At 37.3% G+C, this 10,269-nt stretch overlaps 1 protein-coding gene across 1 annotated transcript in view; it reads right to left on the reverse strand.

The window, feature by feature from the left end:
- The window catches only part of LOC108576664 (calcium-activated potassium channel slowpoke-like), a gene marked incomplete at its 5' end in the record, with an annotated part of 179,922 nt that overhangs the window by 46,005 nt on the left and 123,648 nt on the right, over positions 1–10,269 (reverse strand). The window lies entirely within an intron of this gene.

Genomic DNA, 10,269 nt, shown 5'->3' on the forward strand with positions numbered 1-10,269 from the left:
AGGTAGACAGGGATTTACGCATAGAACCAAAGTCTTGATCGTTATGTCACATCATGTCACAAATGTTTACAAAAGTTTATAAAGGTGTACGGAGTACGGTAGAATATGACAATCAGAGGAATTTATGGTTAAACGCTGCTAATCGTTACTTTAAATGACTTCGGTCTAATGTGAGGGTTGGAGCATATAAAATAGACGGTAGGTATGCTGTCCATATATCATGTTCAGACACTGACCTATGATATCACTTGAGACCAAAGATTACAGTAAATTTTCCACAAGTGTCAGTCCGCAAGGAACCTGAACCTGACACTTGTAGAGTCAGGGACTACGTTTTCGAGCCTCGCGCCCGCCTTTGTAGTTTGCCGAACGTAGACAAGGACAGCGAATAAAAGATAAGGATGAAACGCGAGTCGAGGCAACCAAGCGATTTAAATACCAACTTTTTTAATTTTACGTTTTTTTATCCCGAAATTTTTCTTAACATATTGATGAGATTTTTCTATGAAAATGACATAAAACACGACATAATTTAAAAATTCCAGATGAAAAAAAAAAAAATTAAAGAAATTATGTTTTTCTATTATGAATTGTCGAGCCGTGAAATATAGCGAGCGAGATAACATAGGCGCAGCAATGACGCAGCCTAGGCGTAGGACCATCTGTACTGACACTTGTAGAATCCAAACTGACTGACACTTGTAGAGAATTTACTGTATTTTCTCTTCCAAATCTAATAAACATTAGTCACAATGTTGTCGTTATTGTTATGATGTTAGTGAATGATATCAAATATGTGCAATATGTGAGGAGAGAATGAAGTATTTTTAATTAGTGTGTTCGATAAACCCTGGGCATCGATCGTTATCCGTGTAAATTGAAAACTTAACGAGCTTACACCGGTGGCATTATCTTGTAAATCATATTCAGATATTCCATATTTCAAAAATTACAAGTGTTACATTTATAAGTATTTGTTATAAGTATACTTTAAGTATTTCTAAAACTCGTTCTTTACATGCTCTCACACATTTACGCAAATTCACATACGTGCATGTGACTGACTTTGTTTTCTTCTCTTTCTTTATCAAAGAGTCACAGCAGTTCAACTGCTGCAAATTGACTACCTTCATCGAAATGTCCGTCAAAGTGTATACACAGTTCGTCTCGATAAATTCCGGTAACAATCGAAACCAAACTACTTGTAAATGTGTCCATTGTTTTTTTTTTTTTGCATAACATAACAATCTCATTCTCCTTTTTATGCAAAATATTTCTCTAAGATCCATGAAATGTATGCACGTACGAAGTAAATAAGCGTAATTTTTTATCTATCTAATCTTTAGATAATTACAAAAATACGAATATTAGGTAGAACAAAGGTGAAACAAATGTTTTAATTAAAACTTGTAAAAATTTTCAAGCATATATTGTACTTACACATCTTTATTAGGGTGAACCTAATTTTCTTCAGGTTGAAATTTTCTTGCTTTTATCTCACAGAATTGTTCTATTTTATAAAAATATAATCTCTATGAATTAAATAAACGCTATCTGATAACAGAAAATGTATCCTAATTTTATACATAAAATTAAATGTGCATAACTCTGTCCAAATTTCGTGCTAAAATCGTCTACTTTCCTAGCTTACTATCTTACTCTTGACACGTACACAGGACCTCCTTAAAAAAGTCGAGTCGAGTTGAAATACGGGCATAGACCTCACTACACTATTGAAATATTAGTGAAATAAAATAAAATTCTTTGTACAATTTAAAAATATTTTTAACCTTCTTTTGAGGAAAACAGCCTAATAAATATGAAACTGAATTTTCTTATTATTAAGCTGAGCGTTTATTTCTCATCTTGCATTAATTGGAAAAATGTTTCCATTTTATAACCAAAAAGAATGATGGTGAAAAAGCAATGGCTCTTGCAATTTGCAATAAATACTGCTGTGGCGGCCGTTGAACCGAAAATTAGACGTTACAGCGGTGTAAACAAAACAGGAGTCAGCTGACGGGACACTAGGTCAACGCACCGGACCGGGCCATTGCCCCGAATGAAAAAACACAAAACGCGAGTATAGGAGTGAGCGACGCGCGGCAGCCCATGATAATTGTCTTTTCTTGGCTACGTAATCTCACGTACCGCGCAACGAATTGTAGAAGCTGTTGATTTATTAAACAATAATGTACTACAAAATGACGCATTTATTTAAATTGTAATCGACACAATATAAATAATGAGTTTAATAATAATACAAATTTCCTAATGACCATTAAATTTTTGTGTTCCTTGGACGCTTTCTCAGGAATAATGTATTTTAAATCATGCAAAGCATTTTATTCAATTCCATTAACTCTTTAAAAGTGTAACGGTATTTAAACGCATTGTCCAAACTAACTTATAAGGGAAGTTTGGTACCCAAAAAATCAAAAAAATTTGAAACTCTTCAACAATGTAATTCAAGTGGTGCTAATTACGAAACTATTTTGCATTTTTTAATGAAGCGGTCCTAGAGGTGGAAACATCTAAAAAAAGTGAGTTCTCAAATTATCGTGAATATTTACGAAACGGTACCAGATATGGAAAAAAGTTTAATTCAAAGTTGTGCCGTTTTTGATGTCCTACAATGGCTAAAGAATATTCGAAAACATTTTTTTTTTTGAATTAAGAGTGCTGGGGGTAAATTTTGAAAAAAATAATGCTTTTCAAAAATTCTTTACCACCACAATTCAAGACATTAAAAACCACATATTTGTGAATTTAAATTTTTTTCCCATATCTTCTACGGTTTCGTAAATATTCATGATAAGAAAACCACAATTTTTTTGAATGAGTGTTTTCACCCCTAGGACTGTTTTATAGCCGAAATAAACCGTCGTTTCGTAATTAGCGTCACTGGAACACATTTCTGCAGTGTCAAATTTTTTAAATTTTCAGAATGCCGAACTTTCCTTGTTAGTTATATTACCATAAGTTGAACGATTTGTAAGCTATCGTAATATGAATTGGTCTTCATAACGAAAGATTGCTAAACGTCATCGGCATACCAACAGATCATAGAAAACAATTAATAATCGGGTAAACGAACAAATTTGATATGAGATTTGGAGTAATAATTGTGTCGTGAACATGTAGTTTTACATACGTAAATTATATGTAACGTGTATAGATTATCATTTGGGATACCTTTTCCTGTTATTCGATTGAGCTCAATTTTTACAGAAATTACTTTTTTATGAACTGGAACAATCTTGGGGAACGAGATAAAAAAGAAATCATAAAAATGTTCTAAAACTCAGTGTGTAATATAAGAACCTGTATTATAAGAGAAGGTTCCAAGGTGTAACGTTGCTTTTTCAGCGAGGTGCTACACAGTGATAGAACTAAAAATTTTCGAGTTCCTAATACACGATTTTAGACGTAGACGGCGAACGATTTACGGGATATTTAATATCAAAGTACGAAAGGTCAGTATCTCTTATTTGAAGCCAAACAAGTGCCTAACTGGTAAGATATGTACTTATTTGCGAGAAAGCTATACTTTTTGCGCGCAGGTTCGAATCCCAATGGCTTCTTTCCTTTAATTGTGCTTATCCGTTCATTGACATTTAAACTTTGAATCCTGGATCTGTATTTTATATTAAAAATTACATTAGATCAAAAAGTTGACATGCTTCAAAAATACAACCTGCTATTCGTAACCAGATATAAACAATGATTTACAGTCTGTCTGTCAAGAGAGTGGCTGGCATAATTTAATAAATACTCGCTGCAATGAAGTAAAAATAATTGTGCAATTTCATATTAATGACTGGTTCAATTGTCAGCGTGTAGGCATGTTTTCGACTAAGTTGTATCTGTCGTGTTCATTGTTTCACAGTCTACACACATTTTTTACAGAGTTCTAGCTTCATGTATACCCAAACATTTTCAATTAGGTTTGAGTGTGATGACTGGGATAGCCAATCTTACGAATTAATACCATTTTCAGTTCCGTTCCGGCAGCCGAGCAGTTAAGACATGTTTACACTTTACACTGTGATCGATTTATACAGGTTCTCACGTACAAAAGAAGCAACAGCTGATCTATACCAGTAAACAGCACAACAAGTGTACTCATAGATACTAACACGCATATAAACTTTACAGCGCAAGACCCCAACATTTTCATACAAAATTCAATTATTAACAAGCAAACCCAACATAGTACACAAATTATGAATAACTGTGTCACTCCACCAGTCGCAACCATAATGAGCCAAAAAAATAGACATACCTCACGCTTCGTTTCTTTTATCTACGTTGTCACATGCGTAACAGACGCCGCTTGGGTTGTTCGGCCGTACCGACGAGCCGAGCTATTTTCAATAGACAGCACCTTCTAAAAAGCGAGATCTTAGCCGGCATGGGCAAATTACTTTATTACACCAAAAATTCGACGACTCTCACACCTGGACACCACATGCCCTAAGCAATTAAACAGACCTTCGACATCACCAATTTTCAGACGAGCAATATAACAAATGTAAGAACCAATTCCCCACTTTCACACCACCAGCAGACACACCCCAAACACTTCCACCACCTACGACACTTTTCACACCACCAATCACAACACACACGTAGTTTATAAAATAGCGAACACCACACGACGCGACACACAATTTTCCTATCAGTAAGCCTAGACATTTCGCGCTCTGCACAACGTTTATTCACAAATATATAGTTTTAACAGCAAACTGTTGTACGTTAATAATCTATCTTTCGAGCACTACCTGAGTCCCCTATCCCGAGTAGATTCTTCAAACAATTGTTGTTGGTTCTCGGATTCACGACTTTCGGGGACGGGTGATCTTCGGAGAGGCATTTTTTCACAAGGTTTAACAAACTGCACAAACTTGTCACTTCACCGTTACAACACTACCTTCTCGTATCCCACCGCTGTTACGAATCGCGATATGTTTATTGCGAAACCGATAATTGTCCCTCTTTTTGAGTCAGACCATTTAAGGAATCTACTCGGGATAGGGGACTCAGGTAGTGCTCGAAAGATAGATTATTAACGTACAACAGTTTGCTGTTAAAACTATATATTTGTGAATGAACGTTGCGCAGAGCGCGCTCTACTCGCCTTTCAGAGAGTAGAGTACAGTAGGCTCATCGGACGTCTTCCCACAGTAATTGTTATAAATCGCTTTATCCGTTGCGTTAATGTTGTAACGGGAGAGTACGGCTGCTTAAAGCCGGACGCCCGAAAGCAAAAGCAACAGTTGCGAGATGCGCCCTTTTTCCGACTCGAAGTGTCGGAGTAACGCCGTGCAGGTGGAATCCCCTGACTCGTGCGATTCTCGTGATCCACGAGGGAAATGTCCACTTCGCCGGGCAACTTAATCGGCCGGCGACTAAATCAATTCACAAGCCACGAGCTGATCGAGTCCTTTGGTTTTGTATGCGAGTTTTGACCCTTGTCTATATACTGTGAGGTTTGAAAATGTTCTGACTATTCGGAGGACGATTCCTCCTGAGGGAAGCGCGATTTCCCTCTCTACGCTCCGCGGCTCCGATGGGGGTGAAGCACAAAATTTGACCTAATTGGTCGACTTTGTCTCCACCCCATCAGAGCTAGAACCGAGGGAAGGGGCACGCGTACCACCATGCACCTCCGTGACTAACGCGAAGTCCTCGGTTTTCTCGATACTTTATGGCAGGGCCTGGCTGGTGTCTCGAGAGTTTAGCCCTAACGGCGCCATGCCACAAGAGACGAGACTTGACCGATCGACGCTTCAAAAGGGTCTTCTATTATTTTCGCGCCGTGTTACGACCGTCCCACCGTAAAAGAAGAAATCGCCCGACACAGCAGGGCGTACCAACAACGGCTGAAGAACCACCCTAACAATTTGACCACGAACCTACTGGACATCTCCGAAGAACAAGATATCATTTTCTGCACCTACCATTCAGATTTAGCGATACGAGCTAAATAATATCATTGTGATACACCAGTGGGTGTATTCACTCTCAGGTCAACACAACCTATCACAATCAGTGTTGATTATTATTGCACGATAGATTGCACGTATGCAGATTATTAAAAAGAAAAATACTAATTTTTGTTTTCTATTGTGTATAGAGGTGACACCTGTAACTATCATTCTGCTGATGGCAAAAAAGTTTTTTTATAAATTTTCTTCACTCTCTTTGCTTTGCGTTTAAATTATCCGTGAAAACGAACAATGTTCCGAATCCTTGTTTGGAGAAGCAGCCTCAAACATACATTTTTACTGGATGCTTTCAACTGTCCTTTGGACCAATTTATTGGTGGGTGAAAATTAGGCATGGCAAACTATAAACTGTACCCAAAAGGAAGCTTCGTCTAAGAAAAAGACGTTGTTCCAGCTGTGATTGATGTTCGCGCATGCCCAAATGGTCTTTTTTACCCTCAGTGTATACGACATTTTTGGTTAAAAATGTTGTTTCCTTACGAAAGTAAGAAAAAACTGACTTTTTCTACAACGCGTCATTGGGGAAGCGTCATGCTTCTTGACTATTGACAAATTTTCCTGATAATTACTATCAGATGAAAATTATGCCGGTCACGCTTTTAGACAGACTGTATATCCGCTGATAAAGTAAAACAATAATTACATTTAACAGTAACTGTTATTAATACTTTGGAAAAACATTAACAAAACTATTATTCATATTACAGATACACCTGGCATGCATTGAAATTGACAGGGAGTAAATCACATTTTCTAATCGTTAATGGAATTTTGTTTCAACTAAAAATAAGTAAACGAACGAATAAGTACAATTAATACGTTGAACACCATGATGGTTACCGTTAACCGATATTGAGCTCTCTGTGTACAAGCTTTTCCATGTCACATCGCACACTTTGTGCCAGTAGGTCACTGATATTTGTCATACTCGGTGAATTTATTGGTAGGCATGAGAAACTAACTTCTATAAAATTTTAGTCACGTACTTTGTACAGTTTCCCAGGTATTAAACGGTAAAGTATTGAAAAATCGAGTAAAATTGTAACATACCACCATTTCGCCCCCAATATTTCTCGATAGGTAAGAGACACTAACGTGATCTTGGGATCATTTCAAATGCAAAAGTATGCTTTTCCCAAATATGTATAAAAAATTTGTATTATTACTATTAATATAAACAACAATACTCAATGTTAAAAAGTCAGTTTCAGTTTTGACACCGTCGCGCAGGTACGGAACGCATGGAGTCTTCTTTGACCGGGTTTATGGCGCGCTCGCACTAGAAGGTTACTTTTGAGAATAAAGACGCTTCGTAGCTCCGCGAAAAAATAAGTAATTTCTTACAGAACAATGCCTTTAGAATTTCGACTTTTCCGCGTCCTCAATAACCGGAAGGGTCAATCCACACGTGCGTATAACGGCACTCTCGGCCGAGGGTTGAAATCCCCAGGTCACGTTCGTATCTCTTACCTATGCAGAAATATTGAGGGCGAAATGGTGGTATGTGAGCCAATTTTACTCGATCTTTCAATACTTTAACATTCAACATAGGAGACCAAAATTTTACAGAAGTTAGTTTTCCATGCCTACCAATAAATGTACCAAATTGAAATAAGTCGGTGACCTAGTGGAAAAAGTATGCGGTTTGACGTGGAATGGCTGATACGCCACGTCGATCACCGATTACCATCGTGTAACGAACCTGATGGTATGTGTAACAAGAAATTATAATGCTCGTACCAATGTGAAAGATTATGACCTTAAATTCAATTTTTACTTATTATAATTTTAGACATGAATATGTGAATATTACATGGAAATATACTGCTTGAAGAATGTGCAAAAAAGAAACAGGTACCATTGTAATTCGAAATTGCCGGCAGAAAGTGCAATTTTCTCGTAATCGGTTTATCGGTTGTGCCACACACATTTTAAATTATGAGAAACTTCAAACTTTATGAGATCTTTCAAACTTTAACAGTAAATATATCTTTCACGAATTCTTAATCATTCGTACTTGAAACAGTATACGTATATCGGCACATATCAGCAGTTCCAATGTTGAAATTTATGCAAAACATTATTAAAAAGACAACATTATACCTCGAGGCTTCCTCTTGTATTGCACACACATGAAAAGTGATGCATAAAAATTGTAGAATCCTCGGTACCTAATCAGTTCACAAATTAAATCGATCTGCAAATTAGAAGTTGTTCAATTCATTGTCTTACTCAAAATAGAGAAAATTTCTTTGAAAAACAAAACAGTCACTTTCGAACTATATGTTTACAACTTGTCAGAAAATAATTAAAAAAATTTGATATAAGCACATCAAACAACGGTTAAAAACGATACTCATTGGCAAGCCTAAATCGAGCAAATCTGTTAATCAGTGAGACGTAACAGCCATGAACGTGTAAACACAGAATATACGACTTCATAGAACGTGCTTAGCAAAATTAGCATATCTGCAAAAGCATTGATTTCTCATGAAAATTAAAGCGCACTTTGTATTAAAAACAGTTTTGTACATATACGACGTGTAAACGATCTTCGTCCAGCTTGAATTTGACGTTGCTGCTCTGTTAAAGAACGATGCTCGCCAAATGTCAGCTATAGCAAAAGCCCAGCGAGAAACAATACGCATCGAACGATGTCAAAGTACAAAACGTTCAAACGCAAATTCTGTGGAGTAAGTGATACGTGATGGTGTACCATTCAAACATCGAACTTGCTTTGCATTTTGTGTATCACTTACACCACCTTAGCTGGTGAAACGTAAAATGAATTAAACTCTGCTTAAGCCAAACGTTTTCATATAACGTCACCGTTTCTGCGACTTATAGAAGGGTGGATTGAGAAGTTCGCGGTCTAAGTATGAAAGATTGCTATTAGCTGCTTGTAATTTTCACTGTACAATGTGTGATCATTTGCATACTGGCGCACGAAGTTACGTGGCTTTGTCATTTACGTGGCTGGTGAAGTAGAGATGTTTACAGTGATGGAGAAGAGATGGGCAAAAGTGAGAAATAATCCAATACCTGGTGACAAAGGACCTCGTTGCAAGAACCTTGACTGATTCTTACAGTGAGGCCCTTTATCATCTGACATTGGATCACCGCTCGTTTTTCACTTTCGTCCATCTCTACTCCATTACTGCAAATACCTCTACTTCACTAGTTGTAAAAGAGAAAAAAATAACGACTGAAATTCCATACGTTAGTACATAAATGATTACATATCATCTAGCAACAATCCTTCATACTTAGGCCGCGAACTTTTCAATCCACCCTCGTATACCCGCATATTTTTCAGTTTTGACTCGAACAGAGAAAATTTGTCAGAATAATACATTTCTTCTTTATCACATGTTACCCCACAATGATTTCTGTACCTGGAGTACTCTTTAAGATTATTCTGACAAAGTTAGTAACACAATTCAATCAAAGATGTGCATTAGGATGAACAGGATGGAGAGGAAGGTGTAAAACTCGTACCGTCGAGGTAACTGCTGTAGGCAGTGTTTCCTTTCACCATGCCAGTCTGCATCATCATCATCCCCACATCTGTAAAAATCGAGCGATCGGCCCGGACATATGTTTGTAAGTAATAGCGCAAGGATATTCTTGCGAAATGACTGGAAGATACTTATAGGAGGAATTTTGGTAAGAAGGGCTGGGTTGCAAGGGAATTAGTACTGGGGATAATGTAAGAAATGGATATGATTGAATTAGATATACAGGGTGTCCCGTAACGTTGGGACCACCTGGAAATGGGGGGTTGCTGGGGTGACCCTGAACAACTTTTTCCTTATCCAAAATGTAGTTTGAAGCTTCGTTTTCGAGTTATTAACGAAAAACACTGGCCAATCACAGCACCCGTAGCGCCCGCGCTCAGGGACGAACGAATAGAGATTCACCCGCGCGCTGTCGTGAACGACGCGTACGCGTGACTTCTCGGTTATCGATCGCTGTCAAAAAAATTTCACTTTGCACCGCTATTTTTATAAGGCTTAGAGAAATGGTCTTTTGCCGTCATTCCGACGTTTGTATAAATTCTTGAAAAAACTGCAATTAGTCGGAATCGCGAAGGTCGTTTTTACAACTTCTATATCTGAGTTCGTAATGAAAATTTAAAAAATACGTTTTGTAGATCTATGTCAATGACACGCACGCTAAAAATTTCATCGAAATTGGTTAATGTTTCTATGAGCTACAAACGGTTAAAGATTGTGAAAATCGCAGTATCACGACTTTC

Source organism: Habropoda laboriosa, unplaced genomic scaffold, assembly GCF_001263275.1.
Source record: "Habropoda laboriosa isolate 0110345459 unplaced genomic scaffold, ASM126327v1 scaffold472, whole genome shotgun sequence".
Taxonomy (NCBI): Eukaryota; Metazoa; Arthropoda; class Insecta; order Hymenoptera; family Apidae; genus Habropoda; species Habropoda laboriosa.